Here is a 7,477-nt window from a genome sequence, read left to right as displayed (position 1 = left end):
TGTTATCTTGGTTATAGGTCAGAATAAGCTCAGCAAAATTCAATCACAAAGTCAATTACAGTGGTGTTGCTATATTTAAGCACTGTTACAGCATATATGCGTAATGACCGAAAAACGAAAAATTCATAGGCCATGTTGGCCTTTCTGGAGAATTCTAGTCAGCCATTTTCAATACTAATAATATTTGCAATTTTTTTTTTTATATATAGTCTTTAGTTTTGTGTGTGTGTTTTTATGCCCCTCGAGATCGAAGGGCATATCATTTTTGTCCCGTCTGTCATTCTGTCTGAAAATTTAACCTTGCTAATAACATTTGAACAGTATTAAGTACAAGAGTGGTGATATTTCACACAAGTATTCCTTGTGACAAGACCTTTTTTTTTGTCCAACATTTTGGAGCCTGTGACCTTGACCTTGGAGTTTGACCTACTTTTAAAATTTTTTTTACATTCGTCATAACTTCTAAATGGTAAATTTATATTAGAGCTTTCATATTGCACAAGAGCATTTCTTGTGACAAGATAATTCTACTAGCTGGTACCAAGATATTTGTCCTTGTGACATTGACCATCTTTAGAATTGGCCATTATTGGCGGCATTTGTGTTTCACAAACACATCTTGTTTAATAAACATATTATGGCATGACCATCGTGTCTGTCTGTTCCAAAATAACATTCTATTTATTTGGGGTTGGCGGCCGACCTACTATTCAAATTGGTGCAGTCTGGGGAAATTGTATTCATCTATAATAATCTTAATAATATTTTTTTTTATTTCAACGCATTAATCTGATATTCTTAAATGGTTGCGTTTATATGCTATGTAACATCAATTCAAATCGCTCACAAGTGCACTTAGATTTCAACGATCTTCATTCAAAGCTTTTCTATGATTTGTTGAGTATGCAAATTACAATAAACAAACAACATGGCAGGCATATGCCGAATGTAAAGTGTTGAAATTACATACATCTTTAATTTCGGTATTATTCACTAATAAAAGAAAGGGGTGAGCAAACTCACATACCCCACGCTCCAACATTGCTTGACAATGCCTCACATATTGAATGGTAATTTAATGCTATGCATTACTGCAAGAACAGGACAGACGGGTTCAAAATTCTAACTTCAGTAGGGGCATAACTCTCAGTAAAATTATTGAATCAGAATTTTTTGGGAATATGCACATCTACACAGTGTGCCCTTATCAACTACAAAGTTTCACAATATTCTGTTGAACAGTCTCAGAGAAGTTTCACTGAAAAGAACAAGACAGACGAGCTCAAAATTCTAAGTTCAAAAGGAACTCCCAGAAAAAATACTGAATCAGAATTTTTAATGGGAATATGCACATCTGCATTATAAGCATGTCCTTCACCTAAGGATGTTTTTGGCCAAGTTTGGTTGAAATTGGCCCTGTGGTTCTGGAAAAGAAGCTACAAATGTAAAAAGTTTACAGATGGACAAATGGTCGGACAAACAGACAGACAGACAATGGACAACAGGTGATCAGAAAAGTTCACTTGAGCTTTCAGCTCAGGTGAGGTAAAAACTGCAGAAAACTGATTAACCGGACTGACATACAGAGAGACAGATGGCAAAGTGCAAATCTTAAGTGCCCTTTGACTTCATTGGTAGGGAACTAATAAAACTAATAAAATAGGTAAAGATACAACAGAATAACAAGGTCTTCCATGGAGACGGAAAACCTTATCAAGAACTGAGTAAAAACAATAAGTCTCCAAACTTTGTTTGGGAGACTTGATAAATTTAAGGACATGCACGTGTGCTGATGTCTGATTGACATGTTTAAATGACATGCTTTTAAGTAATAGTGTACCATTTTAGAGATAGGCATTTATTTGGAGAACAACTGTAATGGTCCCTGTTACATTTAATACTGTATAGTCCTGACCAATGATTGAATTCTTTTTTCAATTTTTTAGACAATGAATACCACTATATCATTATTATTTTGAAGAAATCTAAAAAGATTGACGATGAAGATCAAAAGGTAAATATTTAAAATTGCAATTTGTCTCAACACCAAATGACAATTTTTATTAATATCTGTGTATTACAGCAATAGATTTCTTCTTCTGCAAGAAAAAATGTCAAACTATCAAAATATTTAAATTTTAATGTAGCTCTTTACATCCAAATTTTATGTCCCTCTTGAGAATATTTCAACTCATATGGAGACGGCACTATTGCGTGTGAAGGGCTGCAAAATTTAGGCCTATGCTCACCAGGTATAGCCTTTGAGCAAGGAGGGATCTTTATTGTGCCACACCTGCTTTGACATGGGGCTTGGTTTTTGTGGTCTTATCAAAAGGACTACCCCATTTAGTCAACTCTTATGACAAGCAAAACATAATGAGCACTTATTCTCACCTGGATCCCCACCGGATAAAAAAATATTTCAAATGTAGCCTCATATAATGATGTTGTAAAGATATGATGCAGTAGCAATTATCAAAAGGATTTTTTTTTAATTTCCAGATGTTTTCAATTCATTTCATTCAATATCAGAGAATAGTATCATTTTGTGATACAAATACTTTTGATTATTGCTGGTGTTGAGAGCAATCCAGGACCAAGAAAGAAGAGGCAGTCAATCACCCAAAGAGTTACAAGTGATAAAAATAAGAAAATTAAACAACAATCTAGGAAAGAAATGTCTGAAATTAGCATCAAAGACACTGGTAGAAAATTGAATAACAAGAGAAAATTAGCAGAGGAAGATACACAAAATTGCCAACTTCCTGTTAAAAAACCAAAATATGATGAAAATAAAAACCACTTAATAAATCCCATAAGCAAAACTTTAAATGCAAAAGAGGAATTGGGAAGAAAAATTGAAAGAGAGAGAAAGAGAAAAATGAGAGCAAAGATGTCCATGAAACAAAAAGTCCAAATGAAGGAAAAAGAATCCACTAACAGAAGAAAGAGACAAAATTTAATGTCAACAAATGAAATCAATATCAGAAATGAAAGGGAGACAATTTTGAGGAGAAGTACTAGAAAAAAATTGACACCAAGTCAGAAAGATGAAATAATAAAAAGAGAAACAAAAGGAAGGAAGAATATAAGACACAACTATTCAACAGAACAAAAAAAGGAACAAATCTAAGGGAAACCTCAGGCAGAAGAAACAAAAGAGAAAATTCATCAACATCTGAGAAAAACAAAATCAACATTAGAGAATCCTCAGGCAGAAGAAACAAAAGAGAAAATTTATCAACATCTGCGAAAAACAAAATCAACATTAGAGAATCCTTAGGAAGAAGAAATAAAAGAGAAAATTTATCAACATCTGACAAAAACAAAATCAACATTAGAGAATCCTCAGGAAGAAGAAATAAAAGAGAAAATTTATCAACATCTGACAAAAACAAAATCAATAGTAGAGAAACAAAGGGGAAAATGACTCTTAGAATTAAACTGCCAATAGAGAAAAAGGAGAAAATAAATTCACTTCAACAAAAACAGAAGGTTTTTCATTGCGATCCGTTAAGTGAACAAAACAAACTTCAAATTTCAAATTTATGCTTTTAAAACAAAACTTGCATAGATTAATTAGGTCTCTTTCTGCGTTTCAAAAAATGTTAGACTTACCGGAAGTTTAACCAGCAACTTCCGGTTTTTCGAGAAAAACTTCGGAAAAATGGTTTCTCTTTGTCCTCGTATATCTCACATATTTACCAACTTTTTAATACAATATTTACAGATATTATTGACATTATCCATATCTAGGGTACCCTTTAACACTATTTCAAAATTCACTTCTGGTCGCAAGTTACGGCCGAATTTCTGTTTTTCAAATGACATTTTGTTTCGGCGTTTTCTCATAAACGGTTAAAGATTGAGTCTTCAAACTTTCAGGGATGATAGATGGTGACTTGTAGCCCTGTAAAGTTGTTTATCATTGCGATCCGTCAATTCCGGTCGTCACCGGAAATGAACAAAAGAAACGTCAAATTTCAAATTTATGCTTTTGAAACAAAACTTGTATAGATTAATTAGGTCTCTTTCGGCGTTTCAGAAAATGTTACACTTAACGGAACTTTAACCAGCAACTTCCGGTTTTTAGAGAAAAACTTCGAAAAATGGTTACTTCTTTGCTATCATATCTCTCGCTTATAAATCAAGTGTATGATATGATTTTCACATGTATAATTGACATTATCCACCTTTAGAGTATAGTGAATTATTGTTTTTTCCAATTCACTTCCGTTCCTTAAATGTCTACGATTTCCGGGTTTTTTTCTCTCTCCAGGCAAACGTTTTCTCATAAATAGTCAAAGATTGAGTCTTGAAACTTTGAGGAATGTTAGTTTATGATGTGTAGATGTGACATACGTGTTTCAATTTTGCTGCCGTCACTTTCGTCATCCACCGGAAGTACCTTAAAAATATGTAATTTTTCATTTTTCTAAATTCTAATGCTCATAACATTATTTGATAAAGTGTAAAAAGTCATGCCATTTCCACCGGAAGTTGGTTGTTGGAAACCGGAAGTTGTCGCCAAAATCAGTATTTTTCATGGAAATCTTTAGTGTGGGTTCCTACGCGGTCAATGTGGAATTTTTAGTCGTTTTATGGACTCCCGAGATACTCGAAAGTGAATGAAACAAAACCGAAATTGTTTATAATTGATAAATCATGTCTTACTTGTTTCACTGTTTATTTCTTTCATGTATAGTCGTTCTTCACTAATTGAATTCTCCCAGTCAAGATCATATCTCATCAGGAATTGGACGGAAGACCTATTCGTTGATCGCAATGAGATAATTTCTAGTTAAGGTCTTCCGTTCTTCACGGAAGACCTTATAGTGATTCTACTGTTTCTTATTATTATTATTAAGGTCTTCCGTTCTTCACGGAAGACTTATAGTGATTCTACTGTTTCTTCTTATTAAGGTCTTCCGTTCCAGACGGAAGACCTTATAGTGATTTTACTGTTTATTAAGGTCTTCCGTTACCAACGGAAGACCTTCTAGTGATTCTACTGTTTATTAAGGTCTTCAGTTACCAACGGAAGACCTAGTGATTCTACTGTTTATTATTTTTTTTTTCCCCTTTCATCTCCGAGACCGTTGGATGGATTTTCCTGAAACTTTCACAGATTATAGAGAACGATGGTACCTCGAGGCCTTTTTTCATTTTTTCAAAATTCACTTCCGGTCGCAAGATATGTCCAATTTTCGTCTTTTTACAAAATATCTTGTCCAGCGTTTTTCTCAGAAACGGTAAAAGATAGAGTCACCAAATTTTCAGAGTTAATAGATATCACTTTGTAGGCGTGCAGTAGGGGGTTAAGAATGTCGGCCGTCACTTCCGGTCGTCACCGGAAGTGATTAAATGAATCATATATTTCAAACTTTTTTCTTTCAAACTGAAACCTATATCTGTTTACTAGGTCTGGTTCTCATTCTCAAAGAAATGTTGACCCCACCGGAAGTTGAAACTCCAACTTCCGGTTATATCAAAGAAAGAATATTCATTCTCTCATTTTTCAGTGCCATAAATCTCGGTCATAAAACAAGTTAAAGACTTGAATTTGACATATGTTATAGACACTATAAATGTCTAAAGTAAATTTAAATATTTTTGAAAAAATTCACTTCCGGTCGTGAGATATAGGGTGGACATATTCAAACCTTGTTTTTTCAGTTTCTCAATAATGAATATAGATAGACGCTTGAAAGTTGTAGAGTTGATCAACTAACATTAATACATTGTACACATACATTCAAATTTTTTGTCCGTCACTTCCGGTCTATACCGGAAGTATTTGAAAAAATGTCGATTTTCCGATTTCTTCGAGTGATTTCTCAGAGATGGCTGAAATTTTCAGGAATAATGTCTTATGAAATGACCTTGCTATAATTATTTTTGTTTTTACAAAATTCACTTCTGGTCGGAAAATATGGCCGATTTTCTGTTTCTCAAAAGGAATTGTGTCCATCATTTTTCTTGGAAAAGGTAAAATATAGGTTCATCAAACATTCAGGGATGATCAATCTCCGTTTGTAGGCGTGCAGTAGTGGGTTGAAAATGTCGACCGTCACTTCCTGTCGTCACCGGAAGTGATGGAAAGAATCGCAAATTTCAAACTTTTTCCTTTAAATTGAAACCTATACTAGTTTATTAACTCTCTTTCAAAGTGTCAAAAGAATATTGCCTCTGTCGGTAGTCAAAACGACTACTTCTGGTTTCTTGATAAAATACCTTTTTAATTTTCATCTCTTTGTCCCCATAAATCTCGCTTATATTTGAAGTCTTTCATATGATTTTCACATGTCTTAATAAAAGTATCAACTTCTAAAGTTTTGATAATTTTGTTTTTCAAAATTGACTTCCGGTCGGTAGTAACCAACTACTTTTTCTTTCTTTAGTCTACTTCTTTTTGTTGAGAAGTCTTTCAGATAGAGACATGAAGTTTTGAGGGAATATAGACAGTAGAGAGTCGCTGTCATTTATAGGAAAACGCATCTGAATAGTACTTCCGGTCGTCACCGGAAGTTACGAGAAAGGAGTAAAAAATTCGATAATACATTTCTCATTCATTGTTAAGGCACATTTTCTGGTACATTTAAATGGTTTTTGTAGGAACAGAAAGCTCTTTACCGGAAGTGGTCTAACGGGAGACCTACTCATTACTAGTAATGAGTGTCTAGTTAAGGTCTTCCGTCTCAACGGAAGACCTTATAGTGATTCTTATGTTTCTTTTCCTCTATTATTATTAAGGTCTTCCGTCTCCTGCGGAAGACCTTACTATTATTGTTCGCGTTCTTCTTCTTCATTATTATTTTTATTATTATTAAGGTCTTCCGTCTCCTGCGGAAGACCTTACTATTATTGTTCGCGTTCTTCTTCTTCATTATTATTATTATTATTTTCCTTGGTAGTACACGCGTTTTTCTCAGCCATTTCTCTATCGATTTTCACGAAATTTTCAGGAAAGATGTCTTTTGGTGACAAGACTTTGCTTGCAAAATTTCGTGCTTGACGTCACTTCCGGTCAGGAGTTATCTCTCTTTTAGTGACTTTTTGAAGGGCCTTGTTGTTCACACATCTCCTCCGTTAGTTTTGAAGCTAGAGTCTTGAAATTTCTACACAAGATAGAGTAAACATTTTAGAAGATTTGTGGAGGATTCGATTTTACCGGAGGCGATTTGCCTAAAGGCTCGCCTGGACCTGAAAAAATGGATGCCAAAATTTTTCGCCGATGTCGGCGATTTTTGACCTTTGATCTCCAATATCTTTTTTCTTGCAAATATTTTGTTAAGACATGTAGAACAAAAGTTGTGCACATTTACGAGATCTTTTTGAAAATATCAAGATTTAGGGGCTAGCCCCTTCAATTAGGGATCTAGAAGGGCTCAAAGTCTAGATCAAATATCTCAAAAATCGTTAATATTTTGGTATAAGTCAAAGAACAAAAAATGTTCATCTCAACAATCCAAATCTA

The sequence above is a fragment of the Ostrea edulis genome, chromosome 2 (assembly GCF_947568905.1).
Source record: "Ostrea edulis chromosome 2, xbOstEdul1.1, whole genome shotgun sequence".
In the NCBI taxonomy this organism is placed as follows: domain Eukaryota; kingdom Metazoa; phylum Mollusca; class Bivalvia; order Ostreida; family Ostreidae; genus Ostrea; species Ostrea edulis.
Note: the sequence above shows the minus strand (reverse complement) of the source record.